Raw genomic sequence first — 17,334 nt, forward strand, 5'->3', positions numbered from 1 at the left:
GAGATGAATGAGTAGGAAGCCATTGGCGTTCTCTGATCAGCATTGCAGGGTTCAGCTAATCCTGTCTGTGCGGCTTCCCTTATGGGGACTCCCCAATCGCCGGTTCTCCCTTGGTTATTTTCCTTCTAGTGAGTCCAGGGCGTTCTCATTTGGTTTGAAACTCTAGCATGTAAGTCTATAGTCCGTTTTTATATAATTCCATGCGAGTTTGGATGTAGTCGTCTCGGCATCTTTATTCTGCCGCCATCTTGCCAGTTCGGAGCTGGTCAAGCTGATCAGCAGCTTTGCGCAGTGCCCAGGTACTTGATTGGGTTTGCAGTTTTAGTGTTTTTTCAAATGAATGTCCACATCGTTTTTAACCAGTCCAGGGCCAAGAAATAAGCATGGTTTCTTCATATGCTCCCTGCGGCTTCCTCAGGTCTCATTCTGGCTCTCTCCATCCTACCGTGGGCTATCTTTTAAAGAACATTTTATATAGAACTTTCAAATAAAGCATGATATAGTATGGCATATGTTTTTCAATTTTAAGTGGCCTGTGTATCATTTCATTTTAAATGTCACTCCATATGACTTTCTTTCCATCAACCTCCTATTCCCAACATTTGTCATCTTTTAAAACAAATATATCTGATAGCTTTATTTATTTCCTCAAGATATTTTTAGTACCTGAGCCAAAATATGTCAAGTAATCAAATGTTGAATTTGTAGTTAACTATCCCTCAAATCACTATGTGCTTTCTGATTGTGGAGCACAGAGGAAAATACAGGTTTTGTCTTGTTATTTAAGACAATGTTATTATATTTAGTTTTAATCAAAATCTATTGGCTTACATATCTGTATAATTTGGGGGGTAAAGATTCACACCTTCTCATGTGCCTATGCTTCATTCCTTCCTTTTGCTCCTTTGTGTCTCATTTAATTGCATGATATATAAGATTAAACAAGACATAGCTAAATCTGGGCCCTCTCTGGTGGCACAATGGGTTGGAGCACAGCACTGCGAAGCTGGTGGTGTCCACTTCAGGGGGAATTTGTTCCCTGGCTCTGGAAGTGATCCACATGGTGTAGCAGACCTCTCCTGACTCACCCACTGCTCCCCTCAGCAGTGTATTGCCTGTTCATTGATATGCTTGTTCTGCTCCCCACTCTGTCTCTGCTGAATATTCTCCTACTGCTGTGCCTCTGCCTGTGCCCCAATTCTGTATGAATACATAAATAAAATCCAAAAAGAAATAGCTAAATCTGTAATATGTTATGATGGTTAATATATAGTAAATAATAGTAAAGATTTGCTAAACAATTAAGATTTCTTTAACCTTTAAAAGTTAAAATACCAATAGTGCTGCTACAGAAAATCAGGCACAGTTGTTACCACTTCTACATCAGAAAGACAATGGATAAAACAATTTCTAGCTTGTTCAGACTATTTATTTACAAAAATTATATACATGGGTAGTTTGTTGTTGCATTTATTGAAAACTTAATATAGAAAATAATTGGCATATGAGAATTTACTTATTGACCAATAAAAGTGTTGTTTCATAAGTGAATATGGTTCTCATTATGTCTCAGGAGTCAGAAAATAAGAACACTAAAGGTCACAAATTTTGCAGTGAAAATTCTAAATATCTGATGAAATGTGTCTTACAAATTAAATCTTAGACCCTTTTCAGAGCACTTAATACACTGTCAAGGGTGAAATGTGTTTGTTTTTAGCAAAGTAGATTAGCTTACATCTTGTGATGGGAAAAGTCTATGTAATATACCCTGTCCTTTAGCTCTCATTTCTAAGCAGTTCATTTGGGTTGTATCTTTTGGCCAAAGTCATGGATCTCAATTTTCTTCCCTGTCTGAGTGTTAAATCATTTTCTGTCTGCTGTCAAGCTGTCTCTTTTGGTTTCCAGACCCCCTCCTCTTTTAGCAAGCCACTCACGTATTTCCAAGGTTGGGTTGAATCATTTATTGGTGTTCTTCTTTATCACACACTTCAAAATCTAGCATTGATTCATGCATATGACTGCCAAGTGTGCTCAGATTTAACCTACAAGATAAATTATTGAACTATAAGTAATTGGGATCAAATTTTATACAAAGACACATGTTCAGATGGCCAGCCTCAGTCTTTCAGAGCTCAAAAATCACAGTATGCCCAAAAGACAGATTTAGTTGGATAATTTGGAGGGCACATCAACATGAGCCATCATCATCCAAAATACCTTTTATGTCACTTCTATGCCATCAAAACCCTGGAGAAAGATACTATTCTCAAGCCGGCAGGCTATCGCTATTAACACTCCCAGATGGACTCTCCCTGCTAACCTAAGGTCCCCACACCTACTTTAATTCTCTCTCATGGCAAATGGTCCAACAGATGTTTCCTAGAGGGTTGTGGTATCTGGAAGATTGATTTCCTGGCTTACTGGGGTGCTAACATAGTATCTTGAAAATTATGTCATGAGGATTCTAATGCTTACACTTTTCTAAAAGAAACTTTACACTTGTTTGGAAGAAGATATAAGTCTATATGGAATTACTTTGGCAATAGCCATTATTCCTGCCTCCAAATCAAGGAGGGCAACTTCAAATGCCAGAAGACAGGCTTCAACATGGTTCAGTCTCCCAAAGTGCAAGATCTTTATTACAAAGCAATGTCAAGCAGTTCATCACAGATGCTTTTTATAATGGATTGCAGCAAGCAAACATTATCTTCCAATGAAAAGCATTGGCTTATCATGACTATCTTGATCTTCAACCAACTTGTCTAGTTTACACATGTGGATAATAATAGATGCCATTGATATAGCATTTTACAATATATAAGGGGCTCTTAAAAACACTTAACTACATAAAATGATTTAATTTATTGTTAACAACCATACATTATATACATATGATTGTGAGTATTACATTAAGTGTGAGGATTTAATGCACAGAGAATTTAAGTATTTTCCCCCAAATTCCAACAAATAATAAGTGCTGGAATAAGGATTTGAATACATAAATCTCAAGCCAAGATTAACTCATTCATTTTATTCATCTCTACAAGCTTTCTTCAGTCCAATTCAGGCATGTACAAATTATCAATACAAATGTTTCTTTTTTTTATTTTTTTAAGAAACTAACAAAATTTTAATTCTCTCCACAACTAAATCATCATTTATATTTAAAGAATTCATACTTTAGTCAGTAGAAATACAATAATATTTATATTCAACTGATCCTTTTGGGAGAAAAAAAACACACAGAATAGTAATACAAGATATGAACAAGTAAAGCCATTTGTGATTGACTGCTATAGAAAATAAAAGTTTTTAAGGGATTGATATAAGGCAATATTACTGCAGTAGGAAAATTAAGCATATATTCAGAGAAGCTAGAGTATATACTACTCAAGTTAGTATATTGTATTTCATCTCTGCTTCATCACTTATTAGCAATGTGCCCTTGGAGAGGCCACTTAATTTATTTCCTTTTTTAAAAAAAAGATTTATGTATTTATGCATACAGAAATGGGTATGGGACAGAGGTACAGGGCAGTGAGAGGATTCATCAGAGGCAGAGTGGGGAGCACAATAGGCAGACAAAGTATACTACTGAGGGGAGCAGTGGGCAGGTCAGGGTCACCTCCCTGGCCAGAGATTGAACTCTCTGTGAAGTGGCTGCAGTGAGCTTCACAGTGCTGCGCTTTAACTCGATTTGCCACCAGGGAGGGCTCTCATTTCTTTCTTACCTCAGTATTTTCCTGACAAAATGGTGTTAATAGTATTATTTAATTCATGGAATAGTTGTGAGAATTAAGTGAATAGCACTTAATAGTCATTCTATAATAGTATATAGTTCTGTTATTATATGTACATATGGGCATAAGAGATAAAAGCAAGCAGAATTACTCCCGATTTCTAATTGTGTCACTCTGAAAATAGTGGTATCATTCACTGAAAATAAGATTTAAAAAAGCAGTATCATTAGAAATAGAAAGATTAACCATATAATAGAAAAACACCTTTTTATGGGGATGATATCTTAAATGAAATAAAAGAGTGGGAGTCATTATTAAGATTACAAATGATAAATTATATAACACTACTTTCATAGAAGAAAAGGGAATGATTAGTCACATTACATGCAGAAGATCTGTTTCCAAGATGAATATTCCTGAATAGAAAACAATAAGATGACAAAATGCAAAATAGTTAAATGGAAAGTAACTCAATTGTCACCTGTAGGTTGAGAAGGAAGGAAATAAGTGAATCTAGATATGAATTGATTGACACAGGATAGATAATTGAAGAATCAAGAAACTAGAACTTTCCAAAGAACAATGAACAAATATACTAAGACAGGACAGAAAAGTCATGGAAAATTTAAATATTATAAAACAGATTCAAACAATACAAAGAGCTGAAAACTCAAAACAAAACAAAAAAAAAAAACAAAACAAAACAAAAAAGGATTCAAAAAGACAAAAAATTAAGGTCAACATGTCATCAATGGTGTTGATAATGTCCATAAATCAAAATTCTGAAATTGGAAAGAGCAAAGAGGGAGTGTCATAAAGACAAAAACATTATCAAATTCCTACAGTGTTTTTCCCTCCAGCCTGAACATGAAAAACAAAGACAGGAGTTCAGAAGATCACATGAAGCCAGAGTTCATTAATTAATGTGAATATTTGCATTGTCTACAGTTGGGTGGTTGACGCCAAACAGTGGGGAATATCACAGGTTAATCTCATCTATGGGTGAGGTAAATAGCTAACTCTTCACCAAATACAAAGGTGTGGAAATGGGTCCCTTTTCAAATGTGCTCAAATTGAATTATTGTAATTATTACTGTTCAGTTAGATTAATAAAATTTAACTTATTATTGCATTTGGTATCCACATTTTTGTGTATTTGTGTAGTGTCAAGAAATCTTGGAACTCTGGAGCAGGACTGATGATAAATAAATTTCTGTAATTGGTCTTGGAGTCTAAATCTGAACAAGTAAAACTAGTGATAATGGGAAATAATAATAAAATCTTACTGGGAAAGGAATAAGAAATGTTTTACTTTACTTTTTTCAAATTGCTTGCATGGATAATGTTTATTTCTCCCCCAATTTGCTCTTGGCATGGTCTGATCTAATGAAAAATTAAATTAGGCTGTTATTAATTACTATTTTAATTGGAAAGAATCCTTTGGCTATTCAATTTTTTAGATTAGAAAATCTTTAATACTCAAGGCTCTTGAGGATGTCTTAAGTATCAACTCTCCAGCTTTGTCCTTTTATTTTATCAGCATAAAATAACTAATCTGATACTTTCTTCTCTCAAGTACTGGAATACTTTCTTCACAGCTCAAAAATGATTATGGTGTGAGTCTAAACAATATTTAAATTAGGTATAAAACTTTAAACTTCACTTTGGTCATATTCAAATGCATTTATAATAATTTTTTTGTGCAACTCAAGAGTAGATTTACTATCTTTTTATGAGAACACTGTAATCTTCATCAAATCATGGGACTTATGAATGTGAAATAACTGTCTAGGATTGGGGATTAGATAGGATGGATTTTTACAGGATCAAAATACAATTTATTAGGGAAAATGAAGGAAAAACAAAAGAACCAGAAATTTATAGTTAGCTTCACTATTAAACCCCTTACTGCAGTGTTTGATGTTTTGAATTTGTAGACATGATCTAAAGTTTAAACTATTCTAGAACAAATTTTGATGATCGTAAACTTACAAGAGTGTAAATTCTTAGAGTTTAGCTATAATACAATATTTTATTTTCAATTTATTATTGTGGAATTAGAAAATGGTAATTTTTTTCCCCTCCCACTCTTTAACACTATGTGGTGCTATAAGAGACACTAGGGAGGAATCAAAGTGAATTTTATTTTTTCCCCAGTAGTTTAATTCTAAAATTACCTCTTTCATTTTTGAATTGAAAGAGTGATATAAACAGAAATGCAAACTACATACAACACACAATACACATATGCATTTGACCAAATAAAAATCTTTTTGCAACTTTATAATTTAAATATCATAAAGTTAACGGAGTACCTGATGTGAAATTTAGCAAAGTTTCATCATTCTTCTGTCTGTTAGGCAACAGGGTAAATGCTCACATTGAAAATTTCCTACTGAAATATTTGGGAGTGGAAAAGAGAACATTTTTTTTTTAATTTGGAAGTAGTTTAAATAGAAAATAAGGATTGACCTAAATCAATTTGTCACAAGTGAGGGATGTTTATGACTATAGATGCTTTCCTTTTAGCTTCCCAGTCACATTTTGAAGTATGAATAAAATAAGAAAAGTGTATTTCTCTAACAAAAGAGAACTGAAAGACAAAAATGAGAAGAGCTTGTCATCTATCTTTAAATTTATCCACACAATTTGAATTAAATTGTTCAGTGTGCCAAATTCTTCACTTTCTCATTTTCTCTCTGTTGGATTTACCATGTCTCAATGTCCAAAGTCAAAAACATTCTCTCTTTCCTGAATTCCTGCTAAAGGTCTTTTATTTGGGCTTATCAAATCATAAGGCATCATTTTATTATGAGTCTTGTGGCTTTCTCATATTTGCATTCATGAAAATGAATGTACACTAATCTTACCATTCTTACGTCCCTTAGATAATAAGCATTCGAAAAATAGACAAAATAAATTGTGGAAAACATATGCATTAAAGAAGACATTTTAAATTTAAATTCAAAGTTGTCACACTTTCTCTATCACCCTAGGCTATGTTATAGTATTAAAGGTTGTGAGATTGTATCACGCCAGAGAAAGTTAGTTCAGACTGAAGATATGAGGATTTCATCATCATTCATGGTCAATGAGCCAAGTCCTGCATCTAGCAATCTGAATAAACCACACAGACAAAATTTGCTGAGGTATTCTGACCGGGTTACATCAGTCAGTATCCATAATATTCTTTACTTCCTGACACACAGACCAGGGCACTACTCTATATTCACATACTAAATTAATGTTACTTTAACAGGAGCCTGTCAAGAATGAACAATCTGTCATTTTTATGCACACTGTTCTTAGCAGTCTCTTTGACTTTCTTATCTGAACTTAGTCTTCCTCTGAGAAAGTCTTTCCTTAGTCTCTAACATCATTTTTATCTTCCCACATTATAGTGTACTAAAAGAAGGTCAATTTAGTGTTGCTTTGATTTAGTTTGCTTCTAACCATTTCTTCCAAAGAAAACTATTTGAGCATATGGACCATTTGATTCTAACACCATTTCCCCATCTGTTAATATTATCCAACAACCTGTTGATTCTTTTCTTTCCTTCACCAAAACTTTGGAAAATGGTTCAGAGTCTTATTCTGCTTTCTAATTCCTGCTTGCTTTTAGTGGCTCTATGGCATGAGCTTCATAGCTCATCACACACTTGTCTTATGGATAACCAACTTTTTTCCTCTCTGAAATATTAGATACTTCTAATAATGCTTTTCTTGAATATTACAAATTCATTTAGACTTGGATAAAGTTTCATTATAGTTAGGTCAAAAGCAATGCTGTGTGGTAAAGGAAATAAAAATAATTAAGCCATCTTAGGCCCAGACATGTACTCAAACTGGGGACTTAAAGGGCTTTACTATATAAGAGGGACCTTCAGCCACAAGCCACAACCCCAGTAAGCACCTCTGAGTCCAGGCCCACCCACCAGACTATAGAAGCATACACATACCATAGCCCTGGCTGTGTAAGGTCCTGCTCAACATCGGGGAAGTTCAGCAGCCCTCCATACTCTGAGAAAAGAGAAACAGACCTACAATCACCACTCCTGGGGCCTTAGGACCCAGAGAGTCATCCTCTCAGCCCAGTGCTGATCAAGCTCTTCTAGTCACCAGAATTAGGCTTAGAGTGAGTTGCGAAGGCTCTAGCAAAACACCATATGTTATTAAAACACTTGTAGCTGTGCCCACAATTAAGTAATTACCCAACACAGTGGGAGAAAAGGATTCACATACAACAAAAACCTCAAATATAGCAGAGCATTGTGAAAGCAAACAATGGAGCATTAGAAATACACAAATGTCAAACCTAGCGGGGGTAGGAGAGGGAGTATATCAAGCAGAGAGAACAAACCCACAGAAATATACCACAAAGATAGGATTTTTTTTCCTTATCAGACATAGAAATCAAAGTGGCCATGATTAAGAAAACTGAAGAATGGGAACAACAACACCAACAAAAATCTCAGAGAAGTAAATGGCTACAAGATCAAATTTGAAGTTTAAATAAGAAAATAAAAGAATTGCAGGAGGAAGCACATAATTAAGGAGAAATACATGGAAGTAGAAAATGTCAAATGGAAGAAGGAAACAGTAAACTAGAGGAGGAAAAGATGTAAGCAAGATAGAAGAGAGGTGTAACAGGAAAAGAAGTAACATGTTAAGAAAATGGGCTCTCCCTGGTGCTGCAGTAGGTTAAAGCACCACATTGAGAAGCTCTCCGAAGCCACTGAAGCCACTGCAAGCACAAGTTGCAACCCCCCCCCCCCCCACTAGGGAGCTGATGCACATGGCGGAGCAGACCTCTCCTGACCGGCCTGCTGCTCACCTCAGCAATGTACTTCGTCGATCTGCCTGTTCTGCTCCCCATTCTGTCTCTGGTGAATCTTCTCACCCACCACACCTCTGGCCTGTACCCCAGTTCTATAAGCATAAATCAGTAAATCTTAAAAAAAAAAATTACCTGACACCACGAGGGAAGGAAATTTAAGAATCACAGAAAACCCAGGAGAAGAGAGAAGGGAATTAAAAACTCCTTAAAATAATGTAAAGAAAAAACAATATAAGACTTCCACACTTGAAGAAGGAAAATAACATAGAACTACAAGAAGCAAGCTCATCATCAAGCTACATAGATAAAAGGGAAACTACATGAAGAGTCATAATAGTAAAACTCCCAAGAGTCCAAGACAAATTAAAAATAATGAAACTGACATGGCAGGAGAGAAATAGATAACCTACAAAGGAATAGCAATTATTCTAACATTGGGTTTTTGAAGAAGAGACTAGAATAACATATTCAGAATAGTCCAATATATTAAAAAAAAGACATAAAAAATTCTCAGACAAAGATAATCTTATGGAGATTGCATCTAAATGCTACCCTTTCCAAGAAATATTGAAAGAAGCTTTAGGATTTACAATAAAGAGAGGGAAACATGCTAGAAACTGAATCAGGAACTAAAGAGAACCACAAAGCTAAGAACAAAATGGCAGTAAAGGAGGATTACATATTAATAATCACAAAAACATCAATGGACTAAACTCATCAATAAAAGAAACAAAGTATCTAGTTTGATTAGGAAACATAATCCAGCTTTTTACTGCTTCCAGGAAACATGTAAGTACCAATGTAAAACACAGACATAAATTAAAGGAATGAAAAACAATTTGGCAAAACACTAATTGTGGATGTACCATATGACACAGCAATCCCATTCCTAGAAATCTACCCAAAGGACACAAAAACACTAATATGAAAGTGTTTATCAAAACACTATTTACAATAGACAAGATATGTAAATGACCTAAATGCTCCAAAATCGAATAATGGATCAATTTGTGGTATATATATATACACAATGGAGTAGTATCAGTGATCAAAACAGATAAACTCATGCCTTCTGTGGCAACATGGATGGGTCTGGAAGGGATTATGCTAAGCAAAACAAATCAGGAGTAAAAAGATAAATATTGCATAGTTTCACTTATACTTGGAATATAGACAACCCACACCTAGTCAGGGAAAAAATAGAAGACAAAAATTGTATGCTAACCATAGACCAGAGGCATCAACAGAAAAGGAGGAAGGAGATGGATCAAAATAGGGGAGAAAAGAGCATGAAGGATTGTGGTGGTAGATTATGGATATTAATATGGTGGGGTAACTAGACATAACACACTGGAGGGTAAAAATCAAATATTATCCAAAAAACAAAGATGTAAGAAAATAAATAAAATATTAAAAAAGAAAAATAATCCTTCAAGGAGATGATATCAGAAGTAAGGCAGAAATAGCTGAGTCATTCCACAAAATATAGACTTCAAGATTAAAAAGGTAATGAGATGCAGGGATGAACACTATAGAATGATCAAGTGTGAAAAAACTAACAATAAGACATAACACTCATAAATATATACTTACCAAATGAAGGAGGACCAAATATATCAGAAAAATTATGATCAAACATGAAAACAGGGCGCTCCCTGGTAGTACAATGGGCTAAGGTGCAACACTGCAAAGCTAGCTTCAGCTGCTTCAGAGCTAGTTCAATACCCCCAACAGGGAGGTGACCCATATGGCACAGCAGACCTCTCCTGTCTTTCCCATTGCTCCCCTCAGCAGTGTACTTTTTCGATCTGCCTGTTCTGCTCCCCACTCTGTCTCTGGTGAATCCTCTCATGGCCCCTGTGCCTCTGGCCTGTACTCCAGTTCTCTATGCATAAATAAATAAATATTAAAAAACAAAACAAAACAAAACACCTGAAAACAGGTACTGGAGAAAATACAAGTGTGTTTGGGGACTCCAATAACCTACTCCAAAGAGGCAGAAAGTAAACTAGATCAAACGGTCCTAAAGAAAGAACTAGTCTGTGGGATTGATACACATTTTACAGGACACCACACACACACACACACACTTAAACTATCAGATAAATATATTTATTCAATGCACATGGGTCATTCTCTAAGATCAAATATTCTGGTTCAGAAAGACAAACATCAACAAGTTAATGAAGATTGAAATCATACCAAGTATCTTTTCTGACCATAAAGTTAGTGAACTAGAAATCAATTACAGAATAAAAAAAGAAAAGAAAGGCCTTTATGCACTAATAAACAAACACTGAGTCAATGACAAAATAAAAGAAGGAATCAACAAATACCATGAGGAAAATTTGTAAGGATGACAAAACATTTCAGAATACATGGGACAGAGCAAAAACAGTCCTAAAAGGGAAACATGTATATGTGCATGTATATGTGTATATTATATATATTAGAGGACCACATTAAGAAAAGCTAAGAAGTACCCCAACAACCTTGTCTCTTATCTCAGAAACTATTAAAATAAGACCCAAATAGAAAAAAAAATCAAAAATAATGATATAGAGGTAAAAAAAGCAACATAAAACATCAATGAAACCCAAAGCTATTTCTTTGAAAAAACAAAACAAAACAAAACAGAGAGACCTTTATCTAGGTTCACTAAGAAAACTAAAAACAACAACAAAAAAAAAAAATGAAGGAAATGATACATCAGACTCTTCAGAAATTCAAAGGAAAATAAGACATAATAATTGACATTTATATCCCAATTAATTCCACAACCAGGATGAAATGGATCATATAAGACATGCTTTGATGACTCCATAAGTAATTTCTACCATACTTTCAAAGATAAACTAATATCTCTACTCCTCAGACTCAAAAAAAGCAAGAATGGGCCCTCCCTGGTGGCGCAGCGGGTTAAAGCACAGTACTGAGAATCTGAAGCCACTTCCGCATGAGTTCGATTCCTGCCTGCCGCCTGCCCTGGAGGAGACCACATGGCGAGCCAGACCTCTCCTGACCCGCCCACTGCTTCCCTCAGCAGTGTACTTCATCAATCTGCCTGCTCTGCTCCCCACTCTGTCTCTGGTGAAGCCTCTCACCGCCCCTGAGCCTCTGGCCTGTACCCCAGTTCTGTATGAATAAATAAATAAATCTTTAAAAAAAAAAAAAGCAAGAAGGAAGAAATTCTTCTAAACACACTTCATGAAGCCAATATCACACTAATACCAAAAACAAAGTGAACACAAAGAAAACTTCAGAGAAATCTCCCTAATGAACACAGACACACAACTCTTAGCAAACAAAGTCCAACATTACATTTAAAAGATTACAGATCAGAAACATGGGAGTTATACCAGGAAAACAAACATGTCTCATTTTCCAAAAATCAATCAATGCATTCACCATATCACCACATCAACAAAAGGCAACTAAATACCACATGGCCATACCAATTAAGAGAAAGTGTTTAATAAAATTCAGCATGTATTTACAATGAAAACCCTTTAAAAACTGGGGTTTAAATGGAACATATCACTGCCAAATAAAAGCTATATAGAAGAAACCCACAGTTCACATCATACTAAATGGTCAAAATTGAAAGACTTTCTATTGAGACAGGGCACAAAACAAGAGATCCATTCTCACCACTAATATTAAAAGTCACAGTTAAAGAAATTAGGCAAGAGAAGGTAAATAAGTAAGCATAAAACAGTAAAAGAGGCAGGATATCTATCACCATTATATATGACATCTTAGAAGATACAGGGGAATTCACATATTTTTTTTTTTAATTCCATCACCACATTGTGCAATAGTACCCTATAACAGACCAAAAGTGGTTGATTTGAATCCTAAACCCATGAGCTTTCAATATCTTGATATGAAGTTAACAGATGCAATAGAACTTGTGGTTCCCAAGAATGCATGTTCTGCCTAAAACCATCCAAACTCAAAGTTATCAAAATGTTTTACCATTCTAAGAAAACATGCTACCAGTTTCAGTCACAAACAGAATGACCTGTCAACTAGAGAAATGCAGTTAGGGTGACGGAGTTATCCCTCTCTTTACACTCTTTCAATGCCTCTCTGTTTCTATTTGCTCAATCTCATTCCCTTCTATGACTTCACTCGTCCTAGGTAATGTATAATGTTTCTAAATGATTGCCTTTCCTCTCTTCCCCTATTAACTTCTAATCCCTCAGCACAATGCTATGAAGTAAATATTAAAGCTAAATGTGACCAAATTAAATGAAATTGGGAATGACACTCCAATCAAGATTTTCTCTCTAGAGGTTTTATATTAAAATGCCTCTGAATGCAACTTCTCAGACTCTCAAGAGGGAAATTCCTAGGGGAAATAGTTCTGATGAAACTATATAAGCAATCTGCTACACTGGTTTGATAACTTCTATCTTGCATTTTATTACCAAACAGGAAGTCCTTATAGCTCTCATTTTAGCAGCAAAATTACAGAAAAATCCCCTACAACTAAAGACTCAATTATTAACCAACATTGAAAAAAAAAAAAACGTGTAAATGCTGATCTGTGGGTTATATCATCCCTAAACAAAAGTACTTTGGCCATCATAATTGAGTTAAATAAAGAACTGAAACACAGTGAATTGCCCTAGAGATATAACAATGCTTTCCAAAACTTTCCTCACTAACCTGGGGTTATATAATGAGTTCAAGTAAGTCCAAACATGTCTTCTTTACATGGTAACTTATTCATGGAAAAGTGAGCAAGTACAGAATGACACCAAACATTCAGATTACTAGGTGCCATTGAAACAAATATCTTTCAGTCATTGGCAATGACTTTGAAAAATAAACTGCATTTTACATCTCACAGTGTAATAGAGATCACATCACAGCCAACATATTATCAAAGTTCAAAAACAAATAAATGCAGCTCACTTGCCAAAGTCTTTTCTTAGGATTTATCACTGCTGACAATGGAGTCAGTGTCATGAGAACCATGTTAGTTGGCCAATTCATATATGTCATGCTTGCTTCTCTGCCTGAACCTGCTCCTGCATGTCTTTAGGAATAAAGATATTTATTTTTGCTGTTATTATTAAACACAATTTGGCAGAATGTAGAACTCCTGCAATCACTTAGTCGGTCCCAGAAATTCTTACGAAATTTTTCCAGGACAGAAAGAAAAAAAAAAAATTCCACACAAAGATTAAAACACCTCAGTGACACATAGTTGACCTTGACAGTCTCTATTGTGGAGAAAATTGTTGGGGATAGTCAAGAGACATAGGTCTTGCCTAGGCATAGGTACTTAAACAAACAAAGGACTCTGATATTCTAGAGGTCAGGAAATACTTCTGGGAGAGCTAACTTCCTCATCAAATACTTATTGAGCAATTATAATGGCCACAGCTCTGTGTTTGCTTCCAAAAGGACATACAAGATACATGAGATAAAGGGTCTTTATTGACTGGTTACATCAGTGATAGATAAGTCAATTTAGACACCATGGACTTGGAGAAGGAAAATTGGAGAGAAATCAGTTTCATCTGGATTTGGTCCAATTTCTGATTCTAACTTGTGATCTTGGATAAGTCTCTTTACATTGTGCTCTATTTCTTTCCTTTAGTATCCTTACAATAAAATTTGACAATATCCTCTAAATTAAGTTAAAGAGTTTGTTGAGCTTTCCTAGCATGAGAGAAGGTTTGGCTCATTTAAATACAGGATTCCATTACCTGTCTTTCAAGTAACCCACTTTTCTCTTAATCTGCCATGAATACTCAATATCTTTTTTGGTGTTCTCAGGTATTTAATTGCAAAACTTAGGTAGTGGTACATTTATTCAAGTGCATTTCATTGGGAGGATAAAATTGCTTTTCAAGTATATTCAAAATTTAAAACCTCTCCAAATAGTGAGGTAGATAATATCTCTGTTGCAACATATTAATACCACCTTTACATTAATTCTTAAACTAAAATGCAATGTTATCATTCCACTTTTATGTGCAGAATTACTGCTATAGTGTGAAGTTCAAGATCTGGAAAAACCACACAAACAACTATACAGATAACAACCCAAAAGTATCCGACATCATTGAAGGTGTAATTCCAAAGTCTCCACTCTATCCTCAAGTCTTGTCATTTAGTATAAACAAGCAGGGAATTAGCAAAAAATATCTGAGATTATATTTAAAATTACATTAGCAGTTTTTCTCCATTTTTCTCAGCAATATAGCTGAAAAGACATATGTAATTATGCATTTCTAACACCATTGACTAAAAAAGAGCACCAAGAATCAAATTTATTCCAGAATCTAGGAGAAATTCTTAGCAACCAAAAGACAGATGGTGTTAAATTGTGTAGCTGTATGAAACCAAGAGGAGACGGTTGCCAAACTGTGAAGCAGTTAGTCAATGATTCAGAAATGTGAAAGAAGCACAAACACTGGTCCCTGCTGAGGGGCATAAACCAGGAGGGTTCCTAAGTGTGCCAGTTGCCCCACTTTTACTAGGGATGCTGCTTCTCTCTCTTCAAGATTTACACTGGCAGGAAGGGATTGAAGGCAGTGGAAGTGGGTTCATGTTACAACATTTTGCTTGGGAGATATAGCCTCTAACATTAAAATACTACAAACAAAATTAAAGATAAAAAACTTCACTAGTAATGCATTTTATATTGGCCTTTACAGAAAAAGTTTGCCAATCTCTGCTGAACATTTTAATTAGTGAAGTTATGAGAAGCCACCCCTACACAATAAAATAATGGGGATGGAAATGCCAAAAGCTGGACATGGCCAAGACACTTACATAATGGCATTATTTAAAAAATAGGACAAATATCACTGATATTCATGTGCTATCAGAAAAAAAAATAATCTTGAATAGCCATAGCTCTCGTCACTAAAAGGAGGGAGAACAGAGGTATTATACTCCCAGACTTCAAACTATGACACAATGTCACAATAAATAAAACAGAATGATACTATAACAAAAACAGGCATACAGACCAATGAAACCAAACTGAAGATGAAGTAGAGCTACACAAACATGGTCAACTAATCTAAGGTATGGGAACAAAGAATACGCAATGTAACAAGGATAGTGCTGGGAAACTGAACCACTATATGCACAAGAATGAAACTAGACTACTATCTCACAGTAAACACAACAACCAACTCAAAATGGAAATAAAAAAAAAAAACTTGAGTATAAGACCAGAAACCATAAAATACATAGAAGAAAACATAGGCAAAAGACTCCTTGATGTACACCTCAGAAACATCTTTGAGGCACAGAAGCAGAGAAAATAAAGGAATGACAAACGACAGGGACTATGTCAAACTAAAAATCTTCTGTACAACAAAAGAGATAATAACTAAATGAAGAGACAGTCTAATGATTGGGAGAAAATATCTGTATTCCATACAACTGGTAATGATATCATGTTACTCAATGAAAATGAAGCAAACAGTCAAACAATAAGCAGAAGAGCTCACAAGACATTTCTTCAAAGCGGAAATACCAATGGCCAACAGGTATATGAAAATGCTCCTTATCATTTATCATTATGGAAATGCAAATCCAAAGCACAGTGAGATACCACCACACACTAGTAAGAATGGACCATAATTTTAAAAAAGTTGGAATCAACAAATGCTCATGAGGATGTCGAACAAAACGAATCTTCTCACACTGTAACCATCAGTTTGCACTGATGGAATGTAAACTGGTTCAACCACTGTGGAAAGCCATGGGGAGGACCTGCAAATTGCTAAATATAGAGCTACCATGTGACCAAGCAATCAAGATATTCTACTCTTAATAAATTACCCAAAGAACACAAAAACCTTCGTTATGAAGGAAAACTGCCCTCCTATGTTTATAGCAGCACTATTTACAAATGCTAAGATATCAAAACAACCTAGATGCCCAAAAATAGATGAGTGGATCAAGAAACACACAATGGAATACAATTCAGCAATCAAAAATATAAACTTATGCCATTTACAACATGGATGGAGCTGGAATGGATTATGGTCAGTAAAATAAATCAGACAGGAAAAGGAAAATATCTGATTTTTTCACTTCAGAACTGAACAAAGGATCAGGAAAAAAAAAAAAAGACAAAGCTAGCTGATGATAGATCTCAGCCATAAAGCAGGGTGAGCAGGAGGGAAATGGGTCAAAATAGGGATGGGAAGAGCACAAGGGATTATGGTGATAGTTCACAGGTATCATGGTAGTGGGGTATTTATGGGTATTGCACCTAAGGAGAGAAATCAAATATTATACAAAAATGAACAGTGATGTAAGAAAATTTAAAAAGGTATTATTTATTCCATAACTTTGCCATTAATCAATAAACTCAATTCACAAATACAGGTATAGAATTTGCAGAATTCTAATGCCTTTATCTGATTATCCTGCACAGTAAGATATAAAATACATGCAGTACATTGCTAGTCTTCAAAGAGTGAAGTATTTTTTTTTTTCAAGTGGGCAGCCTAGGTAAGAGTCTTCATGAAAATATTATATCAAAAAGACTCTTGGGAATATAATATTCATATGTGTACTTAAAGTTCAGGTTTGTCTTAACCCAGAGAAGTAATCACTACAAATTATACAAGGGCCAAGTACTTTTTTCATGTTAATGTTCCTTCTCAGTTTAAGAAAAGATAACTAACAATTATTTCCCAACACAAGTAAGATTTCGTCATACAATAGGCTACATTAAAAAATGATTTTGGGCCCTCCCTGGTGGCGCAGCGG

Source organism: Condylura cristata, unplaced genomic scaffold, assembly GCF_000260355.1.
Source record: "Condylura cristata isolate star-nosed mole 26May11 unplaced genomic scaffold, ConCri1.0 scaffold00010, whole genome shotgun sequence".
Classification (NCBI taxonomy): domain Eukaryota; kingdom Metazoa; phylum Chordata; class Mammalia; order Eulipotyphla; family Talpidae; genus Condylura; species Condylura cristata.